Genomic DNA, 23169 nt, shown 5'->3' with positions numbered 1-23169 from the left:
GTACTCAATTGTCTAATGGGAAACTTGATTTCCCCCAGATAATTCAAACCCATCACATGTACAAAACTGAAATCATAATACAGCACCAGTTTCCATTTTTTGTATCTTCCCCTTATTATAGAATAGCACAAGCATTCCTCTTCCAGCATCAACCAGGAACCAGGGACTCATCATCCTTGTCTCTTTTCCTTACTCCCCACAATTAACTGAGACCAAATCCTATCAATTCTAACTCATTAGTACTTGTCATATCAGTCACCTCATCTCTGTCCCAACTGCTATTGCCATTGTGGAGGCCCTATTAGCTGTTTCCTATACTTTTTCAATGAAGAGAGAGCATAGCATTCTGTGGGATGAATCAGGCTCTGGAGCCAGCATTCTTTTATAGAACTAGAATAAATAATCCTAAAATCTGTTTGGAGCCACAAAAGACCCCAAATAGCCAGATCAATCTTGCAAAAAAAAAGCAAAGCTAGAAGTATCACAATTCCAGATTTCAAGTTATATTATAAAGCTGTAGTAACTAAAACAGTATGGTAATGACACAAAAAGAAACACATAGATCAATCAAACAGCATTGAAAGGCCAGAAACAAACCCGTGATTATGTGGTCAATTAATCTTTGACAAAAGAGGCAAGAATATGCAATGAGAACCTTCAACAATGGTGTTGGGAACACTGCACAGCTACATGCAAAAAAAAAATGAAACTGGACCATCTTTTTACACCATACACAAAAATAATCTTAAAATGGATTAAAGACCTAAATGTGAGACCTGAAACCATAAAAATTCTGGAAGAGAGCACAAACAGTAATTTCTCTAACATCAGCCATAACAACATTTTTGTAGATATTGTCTCCTGAGGCAAGGAAATAAAAGCAAAAATAAACTATTGGGACCATATCAAAATAAAAAGCTCCTGTACAGTGAAGGAAACAGTCAATAAAACTAAAAGACAACCTATTGAATGGGAGAAGATGTTTGCAAATGACATATCCACTTTAAAGTGTTAGTATCCAAAATATACGAAGAACTTACAAAACTAAAAAAAAAAAAAAAAAAAAAAGAAAAAAGAAAAAAAAACCATATAATCTAATTTAAAAATGGGCAGCAAACATGAACAGATATTTCTCCAAAGAGGATATACAGATGGCCAAAAGACACATGAAGAGATGCTCAACATCACTCATTACCTAGGAAATGCAAATCAAAACTACACTGAGATATCACCTCATACCTGTCAAAATGACTAAAATCAAGTACACAAGAAACAACTGTTGGTGAGGCTGTGGAGAAAAAGGAACCTTCTTGCACTATTGGTGAGAATGCAAACTGATGTAGACATTGTGGTAAGCAGTATGGAGTTTCCTCAAAAAGTTAAAAATAGAACTACACTATGATCCAATATCACACTACTGGGTACTTACAAAAAAAAACACAAAAACACTAATTCAAAGGGATACATGCACCCCTGTGTTTATTGCAGCTTGTTTACAATAACCAAATTATGAAAGCAGCCCAAAGGTCCATCAATATATGAACAGATAAAAAAGATGTGGTATATCTATATACAACTGAATATTATCTAGCCATAAAAAAGAATGAAATTTTGCCATTTGCTACAACATGGATAGAGCTAGACAGTAAATGCTAAGCAAAATAAGTCAGTCTAAGAAAGGCAAACACCATATGATTTCACTCATACGTGAAATTTAAGAAACAAAACAAATAAACAAAGGAGAAAGGGAGAAACAGAGAGGGAAAGAGACAAACCAAGAAACAGACTCTTAACTATAGAGAACAAACTTATGGTTACCAGAGGGAAGGTAGCATAGAGGAATGGGTGAAATAGGTGAAGGGGGTTAAGAATACACTTATTTTGATGAGCACTGAGTAATGTATATAATTGTTGAATCACTATATTATACCCCTGAAACTAATATAACACCGTATGTTAATATACTGGAATTAAAATTGGAAACTAAAATATATACATGTATTCATGTTATTATTATTATTGTTCTTATTTTCTTCCAATTAATGTATGGCAGCAAGACTAGTTCATGGCAGCTATTAGTATTGGGAATGACATTCTGAATATATTCTGTACCAAGTCAGGAGAGGACCAAGAGCAGGACTTCAAGCGACTCCAACAAAGAGAGCATCCATAGCACCCCCAACCATTCAGAACTACAAGAAGACTCATAGGAATATTTGGAAATGCCATTGTTTTAAGTCAAAAAAGTTGAATTATTGCAATTTTACATTGTTCAATCTGATATTGCATATAATGTATAGAAATTAGATATGTTTACCCAGAAAAAATACTATCTTTAAATTTTTGTTCAGGGCCTTTAAAAACTAGTTCCTCTAGGGGAACCTGGTTGGTTCAGTTGGTTAAGCGTCTGACTTCGTCTCAGGTCATGATCTTATGGTTCGTGAGTTTAAGCCCCACATCAGGCTCTCTGCTATTGGCACGGAGCCCACTTCAGACCCTCTGTCCCCCTGTCTCTCTCTGACCCTCCTCTGCTCATTCTCTCTCTCTCTCTTTCTCTCTCTCTCAGATTAAATTTTTAAAAATCTTTAAAAAGTGGCTTCTCTTCTTTAAATAATTTTAAGAATTTTTCAAAACCATATTACTGTAGCTATATGTCACTTCTCATCTTCATGAGGATCAAGACAATCACAATCAGTATCATCAGGAAAACTCAGGTCTGAGCTTTTGTTTCTCCAGTCTTCACTGAACATGTTCCTTGGGGCTCTGCCATGTTACCTGTGCACCACCAGCTGCTTAATTTTAACCCTTATATCACAGAGTTTTTAGCTTCTAAACTTGACTTGAACGTTAAAATCCTTAATGGCAATGCTTCTCCCAGGAGATGTTCTAAAAAGTTGGTGACAGCATGTTTTCACCTGCGCAGCCATATCAGCAGTTTGTCTGATCCATTTTGACAGTGTTTGGCAATGACAATGGCAACAGTTGTTGCCACAAAAAGAGACAGGTGATGAAAAGCACTTCTAGCTGAGTGTGGAAGATGCAGAATGTTCAAACAACCAGAGGTTCTAATTTTGCAAAGGTAGCTTGGCTTTCATCATATGTCCTATGAGTCCACATCGTTCAAACTCAGTTCATAGCTTCTGGTTGACTGTCAGTTGGAAGGGACATTTTTAAATGATTTCTCTGTGTGTCATCACTCATGTTCTTTCATCCAGGTCTCCAGGACTTGTTGCAGATTCTATAAGAGAAAGCATTTTAGGAAACTGGAAGAATAAATAAAGAAGAATATTAGGTCTAAGGACTACTCTGCCTAACTAAGAGGCAAAGCAAGGCTTTCTGTTTGAACACTGCTAAATAAAGAGTTGACGTAAGGAAGACTTCCTTCCCCATCTCAAGGCATTGAAGAGGCGGCCATGGAAGAAGGGAGAACATCAATATTAGTGGCCAACTCCAGTGGCTAAGCTAACAATAAAGAGATAGAGTGGAGCAACAAATGATCTCAAAAGAGGAGGCCAAATGCTGCTCATAAAAGGGAAAGAGAAAGAAACCCACGGAGACACAGCACCTGAAAAAGGGCTTTGGAGGAGAGCAAATAGGTGTAAAGAGGATTTTCTTTTCAGTTGTTTGTGATGGGATAGATGACAAATTCCCTCCTCCACCTTTCCTATAAAGTTTTCTATGTCAATTGCTTATTATTTCAAATGATCTGGAAAGGGTTTTGTTGGTTTGTTTCTATTGACCCTAAAGAGATTATGAGTTTGGCATGAAGTATAGTCCAGAGATGCATCATGGAAATTCTGAAACTGGACTATGGCCAACATCTGGGTGAAGTCAATATTTTTCAACATTCATAAAGTCCCAGCTAAATCTTGAAACTCTCCCCTCAATTTAGAAGAGACTTGACTGGCCCAAGATTTACCAACTCTGAAAACATTCTCAGTGATTTATCACAAAGGAAACACTTGCTCCTATGTTAAACATCAAACACTTCCAAACTGCCCCAAACACAAAGCCAGCAAAGAACCATTCCCTAAATTAATATAAATATTAATAAAACTAATAAATAATATATGTTTTCTTTTTGCTTATACTTAAAATAGAAGGTAAAGGCATCCAGAGTGATGCAATGAAATAATGAAATTATGTTGCACACACACCATAGCAAAGTCACACAGAAGGTAAATGCCAGATGGCTGCACCACTCCAAGGAGGCTGGCAAGATATACACACCTCCAGCCTCTCATAAAGCAGGGCTTCGGGAATAGGCAACCTGATCTCAATGCAAGAAGGCTTGAGCTCCATCTGAAACCACTGGTGGCTATCCACCTTCCTAGTATCAACAGTGCAAGTTGTTCCAAGCCTAAAGGGCTGTTGTCTGAAAAGAAACAGGAATATCATCTAAAAGAAGCCAACAGATGAGACCAATTTTTACATCTCCATCTACCAAATTTCACACAGAAGTGTGTGTAGGAATAATCTGAGTGGATTTAGCTAAAATAATAAATAAATTATAGCAGTTAACTATTTACAAAGTACTTCTGGGGAATCCTTGGAGATAGACATTATCTAGAAGTTCTCATTGTAAGCTAGTCTCAGCAAAATCAGTAAGATGGATAGGAGATTGGAGAGTAGAATGCAGTGGTAGCAGCCCCTGCCATTAGTGTAAACACCCAAGAGAAAACAGCTGCAATCCTCACTTTCTGGAATGCCAATATCATTCCACCCATATGGTAGGCCTCTTAAAGGAAGAAAGCTTCCAGGATTCAGGGATGGACTTGCAAGAGTCAGGGAACTACATGAGAAGAGGATAGGTGGAGATAGTGGGAAGAGGCATTGTTGAATTCTCCTTGTAAGCTGTGATTCATACTCACTCAATCACTGGTATTTCCCAATCAATTTGGGCAGGGGCAAGAGGCTCTTTGTTACACCTGATTTACCAAGCCAGGTGAGCTTGCAGGGCTAATTCTTCAAACCAAGAAAGGAAAGAGAGGGAGAAACCTAACTAAATAAGTAAAAACCTAAAGGCAAGAGGTACATTAGGTTGTCAAATTCCTGTTGGTGGGTGTATTAATAAGTATGAATTAATTACACACTTGCTATAGTTTGCTAACTTCAGGGACCAGTTACCCCGGCTAGTTCCATCTTCAAAACTGGAGACAAATGAGAGGCTTTACCCATGGACATTTAGTACTCCTTCTGAAGTACTAGTAATGCTTAGTCTCACCAGCAAGAGGTCCCCTGTGTGAGGGGGAAGGATGGCAGGAAGCTACTTTATCTCAGCTAATTCCACTACCTTCAGAAAGATGAAAAATGTGCTTCAGGAACAAAGCTTTGAACCCCAGGGAAATCCCACGGAAGTCTGAGTTTTTTAAGATATATATATATCCTCTGTACCAATGAATCATTTCTTTTCAAGCATAAATGCTCCAGTCCTCAAGGTCTCCGTTCATATGGTGTAGAACAAACAAGGTTGGTTGGTTGGTTGGTTAAAATTCACAAAACTCCTGAGATACAAAGTTAAAAGGACCTGGGATAATGGCTGGATCTGAACAAATGAGAAGTGGTATTGTGGACCAGTTGTCAGGAAATTTGGGGGCTACTTCTGCCTTTGCCTTTAACTCACTGTGGCTTCTAGTCCTGGGTTTCCTCACCTGTGAAATGAGGCTAGCATGATAAAAACTGTATTTCATTTCTTATGCATGCTCCGGTTGACTGGCAGTGGGCACCTGGATGGTTGGTTGTCAGGATTCCGAGGCCAAAACTATATTCAAAGGGGAAGAGGATTGAGATTGATTAGTGATGCCTACAATGCACACAGGATTAGGAAGTACTGCCTCATAATTTGCCATATGTGGAAGTTCTTTTCTGGGGCTGCAGCTTTATAAAGTTATGACTTATGCACTTCAGCATTACTGAATCTGGACAGTTGTGTTCTTATAACCTCCATTGTTTCTGTCAGCAGTTAATCTTATTAGTGTTCCCTTGTACGTAACAAGTCATTTTTCTTTTGATTTCAAGATTTTCTCTCTCTGGATTTTATCATATTTGCAATGATGTGTTGTGGTGAATCTTTCAGTATATCTTACATGGAAGTTGTAAGATACACTTCTTAGAAATGTAGTAAGTACACTTCTTAGAAATGTAGATTAATGATTTTCATCAAATTTTGGGAGTTTTCAGCCGCTATTTCTTTGGATTTTTGTTTTTGTTTTGGCTTCTCTCACCTCTCCTTCTGGTACCCCTAATACACGTATATAGATGTGCTTAGTGGTTTCCCACATTTTTCTGAGGTTCTGTTCATTTTTTCTTCATTTTTTTGTCTCCATTTTTCTGTATAATCTTTACTGATCTATCCCTAAGTTTGATTCTTCTTCCAGTTCAAAACTACTGTCAAGCTTGAGTGAACTTTTCATTTCAATTATTGTATTTTCAACTCCAGAATTTCAATTTGATTCATTTTTATAATTTATATATTTTATTGATATTCTCTATTTGATGAAACGCCATCATCGTACCTTTCTTTACTTCTTAAAATGTTTTTTTTTCTACAATTATTTATTTTTGACAGAGAGCACAAGCAGGAGAGTGGCAGAGAGAGAGGGAGACACAGAATCAACAGGCTCCAGGCTCTGAGCTGTCAGCACAGAGCTCAACACGGGGCTCAAAACCAGGAACCATGAAATCATGACCTGAGCCGAAGTCGGACGCTTAATCGACTGAGCCACCCAGGTGCCCCTACCTTTCTTCTTTTAGGAAGGGAAACCATGGTTTAGGAAACCATGGTTTCCTTTTAGTTCCTTGGACGCATATAATGGCTGCCTTAAATTCTGTTAAATCTGACATCTGGTTCCTCACACAGGCAGCTTCTGTTGCCTACATTTTTCCCTGTACGTGGGTCACACCTATTTCTTTGCACATCCTATATCTTCTTGTTAAAAACTGGAAATTTTAGGTAACACATTGTAGAAACCCTGGATACTAATTCCTATCCCCTTTCTCTGGGGCTTCTTTTCTTTTCTTTTCTTTTCTTTTCTTTTCTTTTCAAGTTAATTAATATACAGTGTAGTATTGGTTTCAGGAGCAGAACCCAGTGATTCATCACTTACATATAACACCCAGTGCTCATCCCAACAAGTGTCCTCCCGTGCCCATTTAGCCCATCCCCCCAGCCAACACCCCACCAGCAACTCTCAGTTTATTCTCTGTATTTAGTTCAGTTGGTTAAGTGTCTGCCTTTGGCTCAGGCCATGATCTCGCGGTTCATGAGTTCAAGCCCCCAGTCAGTCTCTGTGCTCACAGTGTGGAGCGGGGAACCTGCTTTGGATTCTGTGTCTCCCTCTCTCACACTTTTCTTTTTAATGCTTATTTGTTTATTTCAGAGAGAGAGAGAGCAGAGAAAGGGCAGAGAGAGAGGGAGAGAGGGAACCCCAAGTAGTCTCTGTGCTGCCAGCACAGAGCCTTATGGGGGGGCTCGAACCCACAAATTGTGAGACCATGACCTGAGCCAAAACCGAGAGTTGGATGCTTAACCAAATGAGCCACCCAGCCTGTTCATCACAGCCACAAAACCACAACGTGGTTTTAGAAGAACTCTTTGTCCCTTTCCCTACCTCTCTGTTAAAATGTCTGCCTCATTTAGTATCACATCCGTTTCACTCCACTAATTGTTCTACTGTTGTCAACAATGTCCTTGGACATAAATTGTTCCATAAACTCATCCAATTAAATTCTGGCAGTAGTAGTTGTTAGGACCAGTCGTTGAGGTTTGTTCTAACCTGAAGAAGGCTCTTTCTTGGCTGTCCCTCTGCAGTTCTCACTGGTTAAACTAGCCAGTCTGTGATTCCACTTACTGCTTTTAATTTAGAGCAATTACCTGCCACCTCTTATTTGCTTCCACCAAAATTTCCATTTTTTAGATTTCCATTATTTTTGAGAGCATCCTTAGGTTTAAACTTCCTCACATTTTTTTTTCTCAAATAAAATCAGTACCTTTGGGGAGAACTTCAGATTGATTTTTCTTTCTGGATTGTCTCTCTCCTTGAGCAAAATTTTCAAACTCTGGGCAAGTGTGGCAGCCTCTGATTTTTCTTGGCTTACTTCTCTTGGCTTAGAACCTCTGTTCTACAAGCGAACTAAGACAAGCACATCGGGGACCTCAGTATCCTTGGCCTGATATGCCGAGGGAAGATCTGCCCCATGAGTGGTGGTTGGGTGGATGAAGGGAACTCTGACCTCTCAGTCACACTCAACAGTACAGGAGCCTCTTCAACTCAGAGTTTGAGAGAATGAAAAGTGCTGGATACCTGCCCCTCCTGATGATATACCATATTCCTTGATCAGAAACTCAGGAGAGAGAGAGCCCCATCTTCTTGGCCACACTCACTACAAGTAGAGCTTCTGTCAAGTTGATGGGGAGAAGGCTGGTCATGGCTTATGTGCCACAGACTCTTACTGTTATTACTCAGTTTTAAGAGATTTTCTTTTAAAAAAAAAATGTTAATGTTTATTTATTTTTGAGAGAGAGAGAGAGAGCAGGGAAGGGGCAGAGAGAGGGATATAGAGGATCCAAAGCAGGCTCTCCACTGACAGCACAGAGCCCAACGTGGGGCTCAGACTCACAAACCATGAGATCGTGACCTGAGCCAAAGTCCGATGCTTAACCAGCTGAGCCACCCAGGTGCCCCTTAAGAGATTTTCTTGAAAAAATGTTTCTTCATTTGCTGTATGCCCTTAGAAAAATGTGTAGATTTTTCAGTGTTCGGACTTTATTTTATAGTTTTTAGTAGTCATCCTTGTTTTACTGAGTAGAACCACAGAACTCTTCAAATGCCAACTGAAAGGAATGCCTAACAGCTGCCTTCTTTGCTTAAAAAGTAAATTAAAACTTGCTTTAGTTGTATCTGAAAGTTGTCACATCTTTTTTTACTGAATGCTGATCATCAGGTATCTTCTGTTACCCAGTTAAAAGTGACAAATGGATAAGTACAGATATATGCTTATTTTCTACCCTATAGAAAGAATCTGTGTCAGCTGAGGCTCTTGATCATTGCTGAACAGAATTCTAGCAGCACCAGGGGATTCTTGAAGGAATGCTTTCTTGTGTACCGTGATTATTAATTTTATGCGTAAACTGAGGAAAGCAGACTAGGTAAAGCAGATTATTCTCCCTAGTATGGACAGGCCTCATTCAATCAACTGAAGACCTGAATAGAACAAGAAGCTGAGTAAGAGGGGACTCATCCTTCCTGACTTCTTGAGGTACAACATTGGTCTTTCTTTTCCAGCCTTCAAACTCAGACTGAAACAGTGGCTTTGCTTGGATGCCAAGCTTGCTGGCTTTGGGAACCAGCTCTCCTGGTTCTCCAGCTTGCCAGCTGAAGATCTTGGGACTTCTCAGCCTCTATAAACACATGAGACAACTCACTATAATAAATTTCTGTATAGATATACATATAGATATAGATAGATATATTTATAAGTATATAAATGTATCCATCTTATTGATTCTGTTTCTCTAGACATCTCTGACCAATACATATACGATTTTACCTTTTGTAGTATTTTGCTGCCACAGATAATTCTCAGATTTGGCTTTCTCCAAATGATTAAAAAAATTAGCCTCCAGAAAAACTCCACGAAGTCACTCATGGTTTCTTCTACTTTTCGTTACTCATAAATGTTGATTATGAAAGTAAACTGCCTAAGTAAAGCTATTTTTTACCTTTTCCTGCTGCATTTAATTCAGACCTACCAGGAGACCATAATGTTCTTAGAATGCATACAAATCAAACACCACAAGGCCAAAGTAAAATAACATTAACCAATCTGATAGAAATACTCACATGAATTGAGAACAAGAACAATCAGACCAGGGGTGCCTGGGTGGCTCAGTTGGTTAAGCTTCCGACTTCTGCTCAGCCCATGATCTCACAGTCCATGAGTTCAAGCCCCGCCTCGGGCTCTGTGCTGACCGCTCAGAGCCTGGAGCCTGTTTCAGATTCTGTGTCTCCCTCTCTCTCTGACTCTCCCCCATTCATACTCTGTCTCTCTCTGTCTCAAAAATAAATAAACGTTAAAAAAAATAAATAAAAAAAGAACAATCAGACCAAAAGTGGTGATAGAACCAATTATTTTACACTGATTTCTCTACCATTCAGCAGAGAGCATCCCTATGATACAAAAAACATCAACTATTTTCAAAGTGAATTTAGACCACCTGCAAATGTAGTTAAGGTAGGAGAATTGTTGAAATCTAGGGACAAATCTACAACTGTAACAATGTTATTATCTATATACCATATCCATAGTTCATCCCAGTTCTGTGAACAATAGTCTGAGAAGATTTACACCATTGGCAAAATAATCTTACAGAAACAATGACCCTGAAATAACTGACAAAAAACAGTAAACACACTGTAAACAACTCCGTTTAATTCTACTTACATGATGCCATGTCTACTTCATTAAACATTTGAAGAGAAAATGGACGTTACATGTTTTATTGGCTTATCTGATCATTGCAAATCACTTCAAATAGCAATCCTATGTTTAAAAGAATTTCACAAATGCATCATCACACAGCAACATTGCTGGCTACCTCTAAGGCAATTAGCTCTACAGGTTTCTGCTGTGCTAGTCAACTGACTCTGCTTTTAAACTAAACAAAGAGAAAATGAGAACCAGCCAGCACAACAGAACCTTACAGAATTGATCTGGAAGACAGCCCTTTTCCCATCAACAAAAAATCTGGTCCTAACTTAAACCATCATTGCCAAGCACCGATTCCAACCTCTCATGATATATGAAGTTGGGTCCCCTACTCCTTCAGAAAGACTATGTATGACCCTGGCTGACAACCATAGGTATAAATGAATAGCTGTTCCTGGAAAAAGGGGATGTAGGAGGTGGGTAGACTTCATCTATTCCTTCAAATATTTGCATGCCCTCACTCTGTAACAGACAATGGACCAGATGATGCCATACAAAAATAAAATCAGATACAGGGCCTATCCTCAAGAAGCATCCAGGCTGAGTGTGAAACCAAATAATTACAACCCCATGTTATAAGAGCTACAAGTGAGACATATTCATGATGCATTTGGAACTTAGAAGATGTTAAAATCTTTGGCTGAGGAGAGGGAAAAAGGCATTTATCTTCACAGAATTATTGAGCCAAATTCAATTTTTTTAAGATTTATTTATTCCTGTTCCTCCCTAGCTCTACATCAGTTGCCTTAAATAACACTCCAGCTTCTCACCTCAAAATCAAAGGACACCCATTCCAAATAGATAGCAGGTGTCTCTCTCACTTCACTTCTAAATGGGGTCAAGAATAGTTTTTAATTGTTTTGTCCCTGGGAGCTAAATGACCAGAATTCAAGTTCCTAACAACAGTATCAAACTCAGCTTCCCAAACCTGACCCACAAAATGGCAGTAGAAATTCTACTGATTGTCATTTAACCATTTCCAGACTAACCAACTCTGTCCATTCCCTCTATAAAAGAGACAGATATGCACAATGCATACTGAGTAGTCACAGTATATCAGTCAGTCAGCTGCTCCCTAGCACATCCACACACTTCTGTTTCCCTTAAATTAGTTGTATGTTTATCAACAGTCAATTGTGTTTGTTCCCAAACCTGTTTATGCCTGTTGTACTTGTAATCTGAATGGGGATTGTGGTAAACAGACTAATGCCCCTCAAAGATCTCCACACCCTAATCCCCAGAATTTGTGAATATGTTACCTTCTATGGCAACAGGAACTTTGCAAGTGTAATTAAGGTTAAGGGCTTTGAGGTGGGGAGAATAGACTGGATTACCCAGGTGGGCCCAATCTAATCACATGATTCTTTAAAAGGGGGAGAACCTTCCCTGGGTGTAGTCAGTCAGAGAGAAAGGTCGTGGTGAAAGAGTACATGAGTAACTGTTGACTTTGAAGATTGAGGAAAGTGGTCATGAACCACTGAAGGCTGTCTCCAGAGGCTTGAAAAGGTAAGGAAAACACTTTCTTCTAGATTCTCCACAAAGGAATTCAGCCCTGCGGCGTCTTGATGTTAGTCCAGTGAAACCTATGTCAGACTTCTGACCTATAGAATTGTACGATAACACATTTGTGTTGGTTCAAGCCACTAAATTTTTGGTGACTTGTTATAGCAACAATACAACAAAAATACAGGAATTAAAGATCTCAACTTCCCCCACACAGATATTTCTTTCCTCCCCCTTTCCTTGTAGCAGGTGCTGTGGCTTTTCAGGTGTGAAGGCAAGTCTGTCCTCAGGCCCATGACCAGAATGCTTGAATTCTGCATGGTTAGAGCTCACATACTCAAGAAAATGGGAAAGTCATTCCCCCAAACAAGTTTCTTACAACAGATTTGCTAGATCAAAGCCTGCATACACTTCTAAGGTGGGGAATCACAGCGCTGAATACTAAGTTAGGGAGAATGATCCCCATACCAACAGCCTACGAATGTGCAAATAATTTGGAGGAAGCATGTGTGATAGTAAAAAGAGCACAATCTCTAGAAACAGGATTGAGTTTAGTTCTTTCCCTGAACAAATTATTTAATTTTGGTAAATGGGAATAAAAATACCTAGTTCACAGAGCTGTAAAGATAATCAATAAAGCATGTAAATCTTTAAGCATATGCACATTTAACACATTTATCACTATTGTTGTTACTACTTGCAAATTGTGCTGCTTCTTGACTTTGTTTCTTGGTCTCTAATGCCTCATTAGGCCTCACTTAGGTAACACCTGCCACACTCAGGACTTCAAATTTCTCATTCACATATGTTGCTTCATTTGATCTTGATAATACTGAGAGGTAGGCGGTGTAAACTTGGTTCTGCAGGGGAAGCAACTGAGGTGCTGAGAGATAAAGTGATTTGCAGACTGCTATTAAGTGGGCAAAGTCAAGGCCAGAAGGTAAACAATCTGGCATTAGGTTTCCTGTTCCTCCTCCCCCCATTGATCCTGTCTCTGGTTTCCATATGCAAATACAATGTGGTTCTGTTTAAGTAACTCCCCAGCAAGCCCTTTAACACTGTTTTGTTTGAGGCAGCATCCTTGTGATGTCCCTTTTCCTACACTTCTCATGTTGAGTGCCTCACACCTCCTTCCCTGTAGAGTATGTATCAAGTTGGCTTTCTCTTAGCTATCCACTACACAAATCCTCTCACGTGTGTTTTGCAGCAAGAGCAGTATGTCCGGGCTGACCCACAGGATCCAAATTTAGAGTATGTGTTTGGTGTAGGTTGGCATTAAGGATGCAAGCAGATGAGTCAGTAAGGTCAGCCCCATAAAGAAATGTGACCTTTACCCAAATGACTTCCAGATCTATAGAACGGTCTGAAAGTAGTTGTATTTATTCACTCAGTTTCCCCAAAGCGATCACTTTTCAAGATACCAGTGGAAATAAGGTCCAAAAGCACGTAGTATAAGGTTTGATGGCCACCTGCTGCCCTTGACACTTTGGAGGCAGTTTCCATGTTTTGTGTATAAGGACTTCAGTGTGTTGTAAATAAAGTGCAAATCTACATAAACATATTCTTAGATGTCTCCAGCTACCAATCTCTTACACACTCCTTCTGGCCAAACCTGAAATGTTCTACTTGGCAAAGTTATGCAACTCACAAGAACTCAGATCTGGGTCAGGGATTAGAATCTGCATCAGAAAGTTCACCTATTTCCATCCTTTGGTCCTCCTGATTCAACAACCCCTATTGGAGGAAGCATAAAGGAGAGTCAGAGGAACTAACATCTAGTGAGACCAGACTATGTCTGGCACAATGCCATATGTGGTTCTAACATAGCCCAGAGAAGTAGGGAGGCACAGTTAATCCTCTTACTAACGAAAAACCCAAGATTAAATAATTGACCCAAGGTTACACAGCAAATAAGTGACAACTGGCATCTAAGCTCGGGTTTGATGAGTCCTAAGCCCTTGGTCCTTCAACTACCCCATACTACCAGAAGCATCTAAAGAGAACACAAAAGAAGACTAATTATGTCACAACCTATTAGCCCTCAACTACAGCTATATTAACCTGTAACAGTGGATCTCAAAGGAAGCAGTTTTGCCATCCAGGGGACATTTCATCATGTCTGGAGACATTTTGGTTGTCACAAGTAGAGGAGAGGTGCTACCGACCTCTAGTGGCCAGAGGCCAAGGATGCAACTAAACATGCCGCAATGCAGGAGACCTTTCACAACGAGTTATGCTGCCCATAGTGCCCAGGTTGACAAACTCTGACCTGTAAGAATCGGTCTCAACATAGACGACTCCTTCAACATTGACCATTCATTAAACGTTGTTTTTGTTTCCTTTTTTTTTAACAAACTGTCCAGAAGGATTCAATACTGTACCGTTGCTGTACCATTAGATCCCTTATATTGTTTGTTTAGTATTTTTCTTGAAATCTTTTCAATCATTTTTACATAGTTTCAATTTGCATGTACTTAAATGGAATCCTCATTGACACAATAGCTAGTTATATTTTTCAAAAATACACTAAAATAAGTACCTACTTAAAACAAACCTACTTGTCTATGTACCACCTGTATAGTCTCCCAGTGTCGTCATATTCTAACCCTCTTTGGTAAATACTGATCGAGATGCTTGTTAATTTCCTTTCCAGTATAATGGTTTCTACTCTGAAGTGGTCTAAAGCGTAAGACCCAATATGGCTTCATGAGGGATTTAATCTGGGGCCCAAAATTATTAGAATGAGAAACAGATTGACACACTCTGTCCTAAAGAATCTCTAAGGCACCACCCATGTGAAGATGGAAATCTGATAGAGAATTGGTAAATGGCTCAACAACAAGGAAGAATGTGAGAGCATGGACACTGGTGAGGAGCCAAATGATACGATTTTCCCATCAGGGACTAGAGTCCCCCAATGCTATAGAGGTGGCGAAAAATAGGATGGTGGCTTTAAATTCTGTGTAAGCAATTTAGATTCCCAAAATCCCCATCATCTCAAAAGTTCTTTATGTGGCCAAACTAGCAATCAAGTTTAAGGGTAGAATAAAGACTTTGTAAAGTAAGTCCTGTAAAACCTCTAAGAGTATACAATAGGATCACAGGTGTACGTTCATATAAAACTCTTGATAGGTATACTTTAAATCTTAATAGTGGAGAGGACCTACCAACTCAATTTACTTCCCATACTCTGTCTCAGAAAGCTATTGAAGGATGGGCTAAGGCTTTTGGAAACTAAAACCAGGAAGAATTGCAGGTGTTTGCTTCTTTCTACACTGTCCCATTGCTTCATAATAAAATGAGCCACCTAGCTCATTTCAAAAAAAGAATAGATCATTGGTTAATAGCCTGTTAATATTTTCTAATGATGCATGGTTGCCTCACCCCCTCCTCATCCCCATCCCCAGTAATAAGGGCTCAGGATTAATCGGCTTCAGGATTAATACTACACTCCTACTGTTAGACAAACTACAGCATACAAACTAGAAATGGGAATGGATCTCAGTGCTAGCAATCATAGACATGGAGTCAGCAATTTGATAAAATTGTTTCAAGGTGATTTTTCAAACCTGAGGTGATTCAGAGGTGGGGGTGGGATGGGGGTTGGGGGAACAGAATGAGGAAACAATGTTTTTGTTAATGAAATTGAGTTAACTAAATTATTAACCTGATCTGTTGACCTTTGACCTAGAAATCTTTTTATTTAACTAGTCAGTAGACCAGTTTTAAGGGCAAACAGCTGCTTTTTAGTTTTAAACGTTATACCCGGTGGATTTTAGCTAGCTATGAAAAGTTAGTTCCCACAACTGGAGCAGTAATTCAAACTAAAAACAAAAGAATTACCTCTTTATACTCTGATGGCATCCCCATATTTGCTACACATTTTTGTATAATTTACCTTGGAAATAAGTTATTTCCCAATCTCCTATAGGATGTAATGAAGTCAGGACAGCTGAGTTCTAAATTCAGCTCCATTGTCTATCACTATGGCTAAAACCCTAGAACTCAATTTTCTAATCCACAAAACCATGCCTTCACACATTATTTCTAATGTTCTTTCCAGCTCTAATAATGCATGATAAACTGCATAAACATTCAAAAACAGTCTGGAGCTAAGGTACTTGGTACTAGAATGGGACGTGAAAAGAGGTTAAGAGGAGTTGAAGAGAGAAAAGTACTAGGGCTGGAAAATGCGCCCTTTTCTTCTAAAGGAATACTTAATCTTGCCTGAAGAAGTTCTGCAGGGGCCAATTAGTAGAGAGATCCAGAGAGACCCAGAAAAGACAACTGTCTGCTCACTGAAGGCTAAAACGTCTCAATCCTGTATTGTATAGCAATTCCAATCTTGTAAATTTTTTTATTGAGAAAAGCCACAAACTTAATTTAAAAACATTAAATCCCTGTTGGGAGTTTTTCACCTCCCCCAGAACCTGAAAAACATTTAGGCTCATTTCTTTCAGTGTCGACCAAGAGTTGGTTTTGTCATCATGTTGACTTTCTTGTATTTAATCTTCCCAGGATGTCTGGTTGCAACACTGAGGAGCAATATCTCCCATCATACGCTTGATGGATTGTTGAGCCCATACAGGACAGTGTTCTTTAACTCTCTCCTTAGAAGATATTTTTTTGTTTTTTGGGGCGCCTGGGTGGCTCAGTCGGTTGGGCGTCCGACTTCGGCTCAGGTCATGAACTCACGGTCTGTGAGTTCCAGCGCCGCGTGGGGCTCTGGGCTGATGGCTCAGAGCCTGGAGCCTGCTTCCGATTCTATGTCTCCCTCTCTCTCTGCCCCTCCCCCGTTCATGCTCTGTCTCTCTCTGTCTCAAAAATAAATAAACGTTAAAAAAATTTTTTTTTTTAAAAAGAAAATATTTTTTTGTTTTTGTGGCAGTTAGCATTTTCTTTGAATAGATGAGCTATATACCCTTTTTCAAATGTCTTCACGGGCTTCCAGAGCTTCTCTTTATTCATGGCCTTTATCCTGAACCACAAGCCCCACCTACCACCTATCAACTATCTTATTACCAGCTCCATCCCCTGCTTCTTACCCTGTTTCTTAAGTATATTATCATTTGATCCCCTTGGACCTTAGACACTACTATACCCCCACGACCTAACTTTATCCCTGGACCATGATTTGGCAGTCAACTCCTAGTAAAGTTGCCACTGTTAGTAAATGCTGTATGTAATTCAGCTGACCCAGAGGTGCACTTCAGTCCTTGTGACCCATGTCCCCACCAGGTCAGCCCACATGTAGAACCCACACCACTTTGAGAATCCATCCAAGTAAGGTAACTCCTTCTCTATAAAGTCACAAACCAGGTGAGGGACAAAATCTGAAGCCTGGTTCAGATCAAATGTCTGAGATAGTGTTGGTCTAGTCCCCTGCCTGTGTTGTTGATGGGATACATGTACGAACCAGCTTTGGCCTTGAGAAAAGGGAGAGAGTCATGAATACTGTTTTACCTTAAACAGCTCCCCAAGGCCCATGAAAGTTATTACAAACAAATGCACCTTCTTGTGTTGATTTCCCTTAAGAAAATGGCACCTAACAAAAATTCCCAAGTCTACTGTAGCCTTACAAATCAAAAACAAAACAAGAGCCCTCCAAAAATTAGTAATGCTTATTCTACTTATATATATATATATATATATATATATATCAGTCACAGGAAATATGCTTAGTTAATAATTGTTTGCAGAGAATGAGTATCAATGAAGGAAACATAAAACATTAATTCTGATACAGCTGTCTTTGCCCATACTCCTATATACTTAAGTTCTGAGTAAATGTATTTTTATTTGACTAAAATACATCATTGCAATATTATATCCATAAAATTAATTGGAATTTGATTTGTTCATTTTGTACTACTGATATTTTGAGAAACCATGTCATTTAAAACTCTCCAAGCACAATTTTGTGGAAATAAAACTATCGACCAAGAGCTCAGTTGATTCAAGCCATCATAATTCTCTCTGCACTAGGCTGCTACTAAATCGTCTCTCTTTATCAAAACAAAGATCTTCAAGGAGAAATGTTCTCTTTCAAATCTATTTAAAGCATCTTGTTTTTCCTCTTGAAAAGAAACAGCAGTCACCCTCTTCACACTGTAAGCCCCTAACTGCTCCTCTGAAAACGGTAATAGGCTGGAATTGCCCACCAAAGAAGGAAGTTCCAGCACCTTTTCCGAAGTCTAAGTCATTTAAACCTGGTCCAGGTCAAAGCAGAATGTCCTCTGCTGGTTATGCCAAAAACCAAGGAAGAAAAACTAACAGTACTGAGATAGGGGTTCCAGGCCTAGCTCTGCTTTGACCTGAATATGTGACCTGGGGCAAGCTATTGGATCTGTGTATGTCTGAATTTATTCACTTGTCACGGTGGAATAATATGTGCTCTACAAACTTTACAGGGTTATTATGCACCTCATATGAAAGAAACGTATAAAAGTGTATAAAAAGTTTAGATCCTGTACAAATAAAAGATTACCATCACTGAGTGAAATCTGGTAAAGGGGAGACAGTTACTTAGTTCCAGTGATATGCATAACCTATATCCTACTTGCCCTGTCCATAAGTATATAATATATAATTAATTCTTGAGGTGCCTGGCTAGCTCAGTCGTAGAGCATGTGACTCTTGACCTCAGGGTTGTGAGTTTGAGCCCCCATTGGGTGTGGAGCCTACTTAAAAATAATAGTTTCTTGATGCTTCATTGACAGGAAATACCATAAATCATCCTTATAAATCAGTTCATTTCACCTTTTTCTTTCACACAGTTTTTCCATTCAGATCAACAGCTATGTAATTCAACACGTGCACGTAAGCTCACTGACTTTCTATGATAGAGCTAAAGGTAGAGGTGGAATGAAAGAGCAGAAGAGCTACCATTCCTTTTGTATTTCCTTTAGAGACCTTGGCCAGAATCTATCCTAACCTCCTTAGCTTCTTGTATTGCTGAAAATACTTCCTGTTCCAGCTTTAACCACTGCCTTAGAGACTGATCACCCCAACCAGCAGACCAATCACATGGTTATCAGTAGCTTCAACAGACTCCGACATAGCCTTGTATTGTCTTTAACTTCCATCCATGTTGCCACAGTAAAGTCAGCCACAGAGATGCACAGCTTTTCCACTGCACTTAAAACCATACCTCTGGGGCACCTGGGTGGTTCAGTTGGTTAAGCATCCAATTTCACCTTGGGTCAAGATCTCACAGTTCATGGGTTTGAGCCCCATGTAGGGTTCTGTGCTGACAGCTCAGCCTGGAGCCTGCTTCAGATTCTGTGTCTCCCTCTCTGTATGTGTCTCCCTCTCTCTGTGTCCCTCCCTGTTCATGCAAGTGCGCGCTCTTTCTCTCTCTCTCAAAAATAAACATTTAAAAAAATGTACCCCTACTTCATGCCCTTTTCTGTCTACCATCTCTCAGCCTGTGTCTGTAGCTGTGGGCCCTTATTTTCTGCACAGAACACACAAACTTTACTATTCTCCTCCCAGCAGTGGAACAAATATAAGTTGCCATATTCAAACACTATTCCTATAGATCAGATCTAAGGAATGTCTAATCTTTCCAGTAAATCCTTCTTCGACCAATGGAAATTACTCACTTTGGGCTGGACCAGGCCCTTTACAGAGCTTGGTGATCCAACTTTGCTAATCACTGGGAGGAGGGAAACTGAGGCAGGGGCAGATTCCTGAGTTTGCAAAGGGACAAGTTTAGTCCAGCCCCAAAAAACTCCTGCACTAAGCTGTCCAGGTGTGTGGTGAGCAGGAATCAAGCTGCTGAGGATGGGAAACAGACCCTGTCCCTTCTAGTGTACCTTTCCCCTGTGTTTTGAGGATCCTTCCTGACTGTGATCTTGTTCTTCACGGTGGCCACAGTTAAGTTCTCTCACCCCACTAGCTTGGTTACAGGGTCCTCACTTGGGGGAAGGGGAACCTTGCCCCACCTCCTTCCCCATCCCTCTGGATCTGTCACCATTTTGCACCTTTAACACCTGCCAGTAAAGATTGTCTACACTAAAAAATAGAAAAAAAAATTGGCTGTAGCAATTATTACTGCGAGAGAGTCTGAAGGTTGGAGAAATGAAGGGGTGCTGAACTGGGAAGATCATAACTTGTGACAATGGGTGTAAATTTAGGGAAAAGATTTTATTAAAAAAAAAACCAAACTAATACCTGAAAAGTGGGCTTTGCAGACAAGAAAACCCAAAAGCATTCTTTTTTCCAGTCTGTATCAACCAAAGTATAAGTCCTCGAGTTCTGGCTAATGCCCAGGTGGTGAGAGGCTCCATGCTGTTTTCTGGGGGGAAGGAGCCTGCATGCTTCTGACTAGTAGCTGTGGAAAGGTTGAATGTACTGCCTTTTTCCAGGACAATTCCAGAAGTAAAGAAAATACAAAAATTTGAAAAAAAATTTTGAGGAAAACTGCATCACTCATGAGCATCATCCCTGTTGGAAATCATGTCTGTCCTCAGTTTAGGCAAAATAAGAATAGCAGCTGAAGGCTTAATTTCTGGATCTTGTACTTGGATCTTGTACAACTCTGGATCTTGTACTGGCTTCTATTTTACTTGAATGGTAAACTCCTCTCCTAAACCAAGTTCAAATGGAACCTTAAGTCACCTTTCTTATGACAACCCTCTTGGTAGCTTGGTTTGGTCTGGGTCATCCTTGCTTTGTACAAGATTGTTCTTTGGAGGCAGGCTTGATTTCAAAGGCACAGATTCTTCAGTGAGTGCAAGCAAAGTAGGAATGTTCTGTTGTTTCCCTGAGGCACCAGGTCTTACAGCTGGGATTCCACCTGCTTCATTTATTTCAGTATCTAAGCTGTTGGACTCAAAGCCATCCCAAGCCACCTCCTCCATGTTCAAGTTAGTGAGGGGGGATGTGGAGGCATCATAGGGTTCCATGGGACAAATCTGTATGTTGACAGCTTTGTTTTCAGGTTCCTCAGGCTCACTCCCATCAGACCACTCCTCAAAGTTTTTAGAACTTGATGGGGAGTTTTCACTAACTCCTGAGGTACTTTTCACCCCTGAAAGTCCATTCATGGGAAATTTCATAGGCTGAGAAAATTGATCACCTTCTGGGGATAGGTCCGCAGTTTTAGTAAAACTTGGGGCAGTGAGTTTGAAGATCTTGATTCTTTATTCTCCCACAGCTACTTCTGGTCCAAGTAAAGACACCAGCACTGCTAGGCTGTGAAGAGTAAACAACACAATGGAATAGCTGGTATCACACAGGCCCAGTAACACCTGTGGCAAGATGACCTCATTGGATGAAACAGGATTTGAATTGCACTTTGGGGTTTTGGGGGGCTTGGGGGAGGAGAGTTTCCAGCATTATTGAGATATAATTGGCATATTCTGTAAATTTAAGGGGTATAACATGTTGATTTGACATACTTACATATAGCAAAATGATTACCATCGTTAGCTTTATGTAATCTTCATTGCTTTTTTGTGGTGAGAACACAAGACTACTCTTAGCTACTTTCAAATAACAATGCAGAATTACTAACTACAATCATATCAAGTTAAAACTGGATGTTGGTACCCTTTGACCTCCAGCCTACTATTCTACTTCTGTGAGTTTCACTTTTTAAGATTCTCTATGTAAACGATACCATACAGTATTTATCTATGTCCGACTTATTTCACTTAGCATTATGCCTTCAAGGTCCATCCATGTTGTTGCAAATGGCAGGATCTCCTTCTTTCTAATGGCTGAAAGAAATTTCTGTGTGTGTATGTAACTATCTTCTTCACTCATTGATTCATTAGTGAACACTTGGATTGTTTCCATATATTCACTATTATGAATAATGCTGCGATGAACATGACAGTGCAAATAACTGTTTGATAACCAATTGTCCTTTCCTTTGGATATATACTCAGAAGTGGGATTGCTGGATCATGTGGTAGTTCTAATTTTAATTTTTTGAGGAACCTCCATAATGTTTTCCATTGTGAGTGCACCAGTTGACATTGCTACCAACAGTACATACCAGCTACCTATTCTCCACATAAAACACTTGTCATCTTTTTCTTTTTTTTTAATTTTTAATGTTTATTTTTATTATTTTTGAGACAGAGAAAGAGCATAAATGGGAAAGGGTCAGAGAGAGGGGGACACAGAATCTGAAGCAGACTCCAGGCTCTGAGCTGTCACACAGAGCCCGACATGGGGCTTGAACTCACGGACTGTGAGATCATGACCTGAGCCGAAGTTGGATGCTTAACCGACTGAGCCACCCAGGAGCCCCTTGTCATCTCTTTTTCGATGCTAGGCATTCTCCCAGGTGTGTGGTGACACCTCATTGTGGTTTTTTCTTGCATTTCTCTGGTGATTAGTGATGTTGAGCATTTTGTCTTGGGTCTGTTGACCATCTGTATGTCTTCTTTAGAAAAATGTCTGTTCAGTTCATTGGCCCGTTTTTAATCATACTAGTTTTTTTTGGCTAGTGGCTTCAAAGATTTCATTATAGATATTGGCTCTTAGCCCCTTATTCCAATACATGGTTTGCAAAATTTTTCTCTAGTTTTATAGTATGCTTTTTCATTATGTTACTAGTTTGTTTTATTATGCAGAATCTTTTAAATTTGATGTATTCTTACTGGGTTTTTTTCTTGCTGTTTTGCTGTCTGTGCCTTTGCAGTCCTATCCAAAAAGTCTTTGCCAAGACCAACATTGGAGAGCTCCTTCCCTGTTTCTTCTAGGAGATTTATAGTTTCAGGTGTTATATTTAATTCTTGAATCTATTTTGAGTTATATACTTTTCTTTTTTTCCGTATCCTAGGAGACCTCATAATGACCAAATCTCAAGCACATGAAATAGGTAGTTCTGTGTCAAGATGAGGGGCAAAACTAGAAGACCAGAGTCTTACTTCTTTCCATGACACCTTTAACTTCAGAGCTATACCAGCAAATTAACATTGCAGTCTTTGCCAGGTTAGGAGTTGAGAAAGGGGGAAGACAAGAGCCCAATTTGTCTGTTTGCTACTTAGGATTAGGGTAATCTTAGAGGCAAGAATAGGAAATAAAAATAGAACAAAATGTACATCTACATTTCCTCTTCTTGTCTTTTTTTGCCCACAGTGTGTCTCTCTTGCAGCTTCCTTGATGACAGAAAGTTCCTCACTCTCTCTCTTTCCTCCTTATCCATGAGGTGTCACACCA

The sequence above is a fragment of the Felis catus genome, chromosome B3, assembly GCF_018350175.1.
Source record: "Felis catus isolate Fca126 chromosome B3, F.catus_Fca126_mat1.0, whole genome shotgun sequence".
Taxonomy (NCBI): Eukaryota; Metazoa; Chordata; class Mammalia; order Carnivora; family Felidae; genus Felis; species Felis catus.
Note: the sequence above shows the minus strand (reverse complement) of the source record.